Genomic DNA, 6,990 nt, shown 5'->3' on the forward strand with positions numbered 1-6,990 from the left:
ACAGATATCCCTGGTCAGATTCACATATACCCCTTGGTAGGCTAACATCTTAGTTGGACGGGTATCTATGAAATGTACAGTGATGCCACATTTGGTTCTATCACCTGAAATGATCTTAAATGTCAGCTTACTGTTGGCTATCTCATAAGGATCACTTATTCTTTTTCTATTTGAAATATTTAAAAAAAATTTTCACATTTATTTTTTAATTACTTTTTTATTATTCCAAAGAGATGCAATTTTAACACATTTTTCCAGAAATAACTTGAAGCAGGTTTATCTAAATATACATTGATTCTATCTATCTCTATCTATCTATCTATCTATCTATCTGTCTGTCTGTCTGTCTGTCTGTCTGTCTGTCTGTCTGTCTGTCTATCAATCATCTATCTATCTATCGAAGTTTAAGGGGGAAAAATAGGCATAAGAAATCAAAGACGAAAGAATTTGCCAACATAGGGTACATTCTTTCCACCAACCTCTTCTCCAAAAGTCCCTGAGCCTTGGAAGGGGCGATAGGTGTAGGGTGATCTTCTTCCCATTGTGTCAAGGCACTGAACTTTTGGGTCTCTGCATTGTCAGTTTTCCATGGGCTGTTGGCCCATTTCAGTGGGATTCCATTTACTATAAAAACACAAACAGCAAGAAACAAAAACATCTAAATAGTGGCTTCTATAATAACTTAACCTATGGGTATAAACACAAATGCTTGGATGGTATTTTAGCAGGTGTATCACATCCATCTAACAAAACAATTGCAGTGGCTTCCAACTGGGGCCTATATCCTCCCAATTTTTGTGTATTTTATAGAGAACATTGTAATCATCTTTATACCCCTTTCCACATTAACATCCTCCCATAACTCCCTCCCCCAACTGGAATTCAGCAGACCAAAATGCAGTACAGATCTGCGGAAATGGGCAGAAAGCCCTGATCTTAGTTAAAGAATTATTGGAAATTATTTTTTTCTGGGTGAGGAAGAGTTGATTTTCTTAAAGGGAGACACACTAGATAGGCTGACTAGACTTCAGTGGATGAACTTTCGCTGAGGGACAGATGCCTGGGAACATTAACTTGACACGATAGGCCTTAACACAAAAAGATCATCTATTGTATGTTGGATGTTGTGCTACTTAGACTTTTCTAAAAAGATAAAGAAATAGAAAAGCTAAGTGATGTGCCAGAACACACACCACTGAACAGGGTCTCCCTAGCCCCAGCCCATCTGGAACTCACTATGTAGGCCACGGTGGCCTCCATCTCACAGAGATCTGCCTGTTTCTGTCTCCTGAGTTAATGTGTGCTCCACCATGCCTGGTGGTCTCAATATACTATTAATTGAATTTTTATACATTTCATACAATACATATTAATCACATTTAGAACCTCTCCCCTATCTGCAACCCCCATGGCCTGCCCACTAGACTTCATGCTTTTTACAGTTTTCCTACAATATAGTTTGAGGGTATTTAGACGCCCACCCTCCCTTGTCTGTACCTCCCCGCCCCGCTGCCCCCACCCAATTTAATGTATATATATATATATATCTCAACCTATAGAGTCTGATTTGTGTACCCTGTGTGGGCTCATCCCCTGGGCCCACTGAGAGTGCAATCCCTGTAAGGCACTGTCTTTCCCCCACCCAGCAGTAGAGGGGTGGATGACCACAAGGAACAGAGTCTTCCAGACAACTGGTCAGTTACTCATATGAACTCACAGCAATGGTGACAGCATGCACAAGTCCTGTGCAAACTCAAAGACAAAATCCCACCATAGACATGGGGAAGTGGTTAAGAAATCCCAACCCCACCAAAGGAACTTTTGGCAATCTATATTTGTTTTTTTAATACTAAATAATATTCCATTGAATAAACATACCATAAACTTTTTATTATGCTCCTGTTACTGTATATTTGTATGTTTCCAGTTTGTTCATATTATGAAGAAAACTGTTATGAACATTTGCATAAAAGTCTTTGGGTGGACATACGTTTTCATGTATGTTGGAAAAATACCTAGGAATTAAATAGCTGGCTCGTAGAATATATACTTAAAAATATCCATGTTCTTTTGTTCATCTTCCTTGTTGACTTACCTATCAAATCTTCTGCTCATTTTTAAGTTGGCTTATAGTTCTTGTTAACTTGCCTATCATTTTCTCAGGGGCATCTTTTGAAAAGCACAAGTTTTGAATTGTCTTGAAATCTAATTTGTTGTAATTTTGTCTTGTGACTAGCACCAACAAGTAATGAAAATATTCTGTGCTTTTTTTCCCCCCTTAACCTTGACTGGGGCTGGAATCACCTGATAATGTACATTTCACACCACATTTCTCAATCAAATTTAGAACCCTTTTCCCATCAATACCCCCAACCCCCCTCTGGACCACACATGTTAATGTCTTATCCAGTCAAGCATTTGTATCCAGATGTCCTTGGGTGCAACTTCATCCACTGGAATCTAGTCAGACTATCTAGAGATTGTAAGTAAGGCCCACTCTCCCTCACCCAATAGTAACCAGTCACCAATTGTTCCAAGACTAGGGCCAGCCCACCACCCATTTCTCTCCTCCCCTCTGTACTCTTGTTTGATAAAGCTCATGGAACATAGTGGAACAGGGGATGGAGAGAATACTGGTGCATCTCTCAACTCTCACCTGCGAAGCTTCCTTATACAGCAGAGTGCACTGCACACAGAAGGCTACAAATGGCTATGTTTTAGAGAATAAGAGACTACAGAGCATGTGTCCTTGGATAGGACTCCTAGATTAAGCCTCACCCACCCACAGCTCAGGGACCATTGCAGAACAGGGAGTGGAAAGATTATAAGAGCCAGGGCTGGTTCATGAACAGAGGGAAGCAGAGGCTTCCAGGACACTGGAACCTTGTACATGTGAGCTCGTGGCAATGATGGCATTGAGCACAGGACCCATGTCAACTCAATCTGCACTTTCTGTTAGAAGGCCTTTGCTTTCGTTTCTATGTGTAAGATGATGAACCTACCTTTGATATAATGTATGAAATCTATTGTTCCATATGAATACTTAGGTTTTGCAATAACATTTCTTGGAAACTTTTCATTGCCCTTTGGCATTCTTTGTTGCCTTTGACAGAAAAACAGATCATAACAAAAATTCTTCATATAAAACAGTTGAGCAACATATTTCTATCTAGACTTTCCATATTGTTGCATTTATTTGTTTATTTTTATTTTACTTGAATTAGTGTATTGCCTGTATGTGTGTAGGTGCACCCATGTCGTGTAATGCCCACAGAGGTCAGAAGAAGTCACTAGATCCCCTGGAACTGGAGTTATGCACTGTTGTTAGCCACCATGTGGGTTCTGGGAATTGAACCTGAGTCAGTGCTTTTTAACCACTGAGCCATCTCTCCAGCCCCACATTTATTTATTTTTAAAATAAATCCTGTCACTGATACATTGTATTGACAGTTTTTGTGTATGTGTGCATGTGTGTGTGCACATGTATGGAGGCCAGAGGAAGATGTCAGGTTTCCTGCTGTATCAGTCCACACTCTGTCTCATCCCCTTGAGACAGGATCTCTCCTTGAACCCGAGGCTTACCATGTTTTGGCTGGGCTGGCAGCCAGTAAGTTTCTGTACCCCCTGCCCCAGCACTGGGGTTAAAGACAAGTATGATCTTGCCCAACCTTCACATGTGTACTGAGGATCTGAACTCAGGTCCTCATGCTTGTGCAGTAAGTGCTCTTACCCTCTGACCCACCTCCCAGGCCCCTGGTACTTTCAGTTTTGGAGTTAAGTAGTGGGAGTCCCTTACCTTTCTTCTTTTTAAAGATTACTATTCAAGTCTTTTCTGTGTCCATATGGATTTTACAACTGTTTAATAGTTTGTATAAAGTAACTTGCTGAGATTATACTTGGAGTTGAAGATATCAACCATTTTTAGAGGAATTTAATTCTTAACAAATAATTCTTAGCAATATTGAGTCTTCCAATCCAAGGATATGTATTTAGTTGTCTTTAAGTTTCTCTCAGAAATGTTTTCTAATTGTCAGTGGAGAGGTGTTGGATTTTGGATAGTTCATTTTTGGTGCTAGGGATCACACCACAAATTTTGCTTATGTGGGGCAAGTGATCTACCAGCGAGCTATAGCTTCAGACCTCAGTTTTGGAAACAGGCTGGCCTTGTACTCAGTATGTACCCCAGGTTGGCCTCAAACTCACAATCTTCCTGTCTCTGACTCACAGTTGGGGGCAGTAATGCTTCTGTCACGGCATCTAGCCCTGTTTTGGTAAATTCATTCCTAAGATGAATTTCCTAAATTCATTCCTAAATTCCTTCTTTGATGTTGTTGCAAACGAAATATTTTAAGGTGCAATTTTTCCGATTATTTTATGCTAGTATACAAAATAAAATTGATTATATGTAAGTAATAATGTGGGTTGACTGACCAGCTCTAACTCCAAAATTTAAAATGTTTTGTAGTTTGGGAATTTGGAGCATTTCAGATTTCAGATTTTGGCAAATATTTTATGTAAATATTCCATAATCGAAAAATTTCCAAATGTGAAAAACTTCTGGTCTCTAGCATTTTAGATAAATGATATTTGACTGTGCAAATAATTTATGTATCCTACGCACTTGCTAGTTTCACTTATTGGTTGTATTTGTTTTATAGATTCCTGGGGTTGTATATAAGCCATTCACTGACAATAGAGTTTTGTATCTTTCTAAGTGATCTTTATTTACTTTTTCTTTTGTGTGTGAATATTTGTGGTATATGTGCACGTGTGTATCCAGGTGCACATGCTTGAAGGCAAGAGTGAGGTCTACAGAACAGTAGGTGTCTTGCTCTATCAAATACTCTCCACCATTTTCCTCTGAGACAGAGTCTTTCAGTGAACCTGAACCTAAGCTGGTAGCCAGCAAGCCCCAGCAGTCTAGTCCCTCTCCAATCCCCACCTAGTGCTAGGGCTACAGATGTGTGCAGCCATGCCTTGCTTTTCAATGAGTGCTGCTGTGAAAACTCAGATCCTCATGCTTGTTCAATGAGCAATCCTGCCTGCTGAGCCGTCACCCCAGCCAGGATCCTCTTTATTTCTATTGTTAATTTATTAACCTTTTAAATTATTATTATTATTAGTGCGTGTGCACGCACATGTGCACCTGTGTGCACTCGTGTGCATGCAGAGGTGTGCTTGCCTGTGCATACATGTACGTGGAGATCAAAGGTCAATATTGGGAGTCTTCCTTTATTACTGTCTACTTTGGTTTTTGAGACAGGGTATCTTGCTGAACCTAGAGCTCACTGTTTTGGCGAATCTGACTGGTCAGCGAAACCTTAGGTTCCTCCTGGCTCTTGCTCCTCTGTGCTGAGGTTAGAGAAATGTGATGCCCAGTTCAGCTTTTTACAAGGGTGCTGGAGGTCCAATTTCAGGTCAGGTCCTCCAGCATGCACACCAGGTGCTTTACCACCCAGCAATTTTCCCAGCTTTTGCTAACCTGACTTTGATGTCTACTACTTCCAATAAGATGTTCAATAGAAGAGGTTAAAGTGGGCATCCGTGCCTTCTTATCCTTGATATTCGTTATTTTACCATTGCTATCATGCTAGCTGTGCTCTTGCTATTCAGATGCACCCACCCCCTTTATTTTGATTGAGGTTGTTACCTCTTTCTCTTTTCTTTTCATGATATGAATTTGATTCTGTTGTTCAGGCTGACCTTGAGGTTCTGGGATCAAGCGACCCTCCTACTTCAGCCTCCCAAGTAGCAGGGACTAGAAATGTACTACGCAGCTACAGGCTATCTGCTGTTCCTAATTTGCTGAAAAATTTGGTCATCAATTGCTCTTGAGTTTTATCAAATGCTTTTCTGTGTCTCTTGAAAAAAATCATTTTTCATTTATACTTTTAAAAATTATTTATTTAATAACCATATAATTAGAAGAAGCATTTCATTACAACAGCATTGACATATTCAATAACAATTTCCAGAGCTAAGATATATCTCTTTCAAAATTGACTGTAAATTTTTAGGTTCACAGTTGAATTAATACAGTTATACAATATTGAACTCTGTATAAAGCCCATAAGACATAAAATTGAATGAGGTTTTAACCTTTAAGAAACATCTGCATTTCATTTTAAAATATATTGTTTCATACAGAAAACAATATCATTTTTAATGCTACCAACACTTAGATGTTTGCATATGCATCTCTAATCTCTATGTACCTGAGTATTACTAGTCAGAGTCGGTTACTTTCTGAGATCCTTGGCACCTGAGCATGGATATAAGGTCATCAGGTAGATTTTAATGGTAGTATTTTTCACCTCTACTAATTAACATGAAGCAAATTTTTATGCTTCTTCCTCAAATATAACAAATTTTTTATTTGTTGATTTTTTGTGTTTTTCATACAGAACATCACAAACAATCTTATTCATCTACATACCCACATCCCAAATGACAGCCCCCATAAACTTTCCCCCCTCCATGGACCCGTATACTTTGTCATCCCTGTTATTGTCCACTGTGTTGTTGGTGCCCCCAGCCATTTCCCAGTGCTCGTCCATCCACTGAATCTTGTCAGCCTATCTAGAGTTCCTTGTTTTAGGGAGCTCAGATCTTCCTCATCTAGCAGCAATCAGTTGCCAGTATTCCTTTAGAAAATATTAGGGTCTGATGTTCATTGTCCCAATTCTATGCTGGGTTACTGTTTGGGAGTCCCTTGGGTCACCCTGGCCAACAACTCAAAGGAAGGTATCTCCTGTCGGGTATTGCTTGTCTGGTATTGTTGCTTGTTTTGTTTTATCTATACATATGGACTCTTATGAAGTTATGTTGGCCCATTTAATCTTTGGTTATACTTTCCTTTTGGGTGTTTAAGGCCATACAGTTGGTCCAGATAAACCGATTTAGGTTTACTCTTAAGCTGATTTGAGCATCTGTACCTCAGGGTCACATGGGCTTGAGAGGAACCCCTGGCTCCATTCTTTTACCAGTTCT

At 39.6% G+C, this 6,990-nt stretch overlaps 1 protein-coding gene across 1 annotated transcript in view; it reads left to right on the forward strand.

Moving 5' to 3' along the window:
- Positions 1-6,990, forward strand: part of Adgrg4 (adhesion G protein-coupled receptor G4) — a 135,032-nt gene that overhangs the window by 56,098 nt on the left and 71,944 nt on the right. The window lies entirely within an intron of this gene.

Source organism: Nannospalax galili, unplaced genomic scaffold (genome assembly GCF_000622305.1).
Source record: "Nannospalax galili isolate Female #2095 unplaced genomic scaffold, S.galili_v1.0 scaffold901, whole genome shotgun sequence".
Taxonomy (NCBI): Eukaryota; Metazoa; Chordata; class Mammalia; order Rodentia; family Spalacidae; genus Nannospalax; species Nannospalax galili.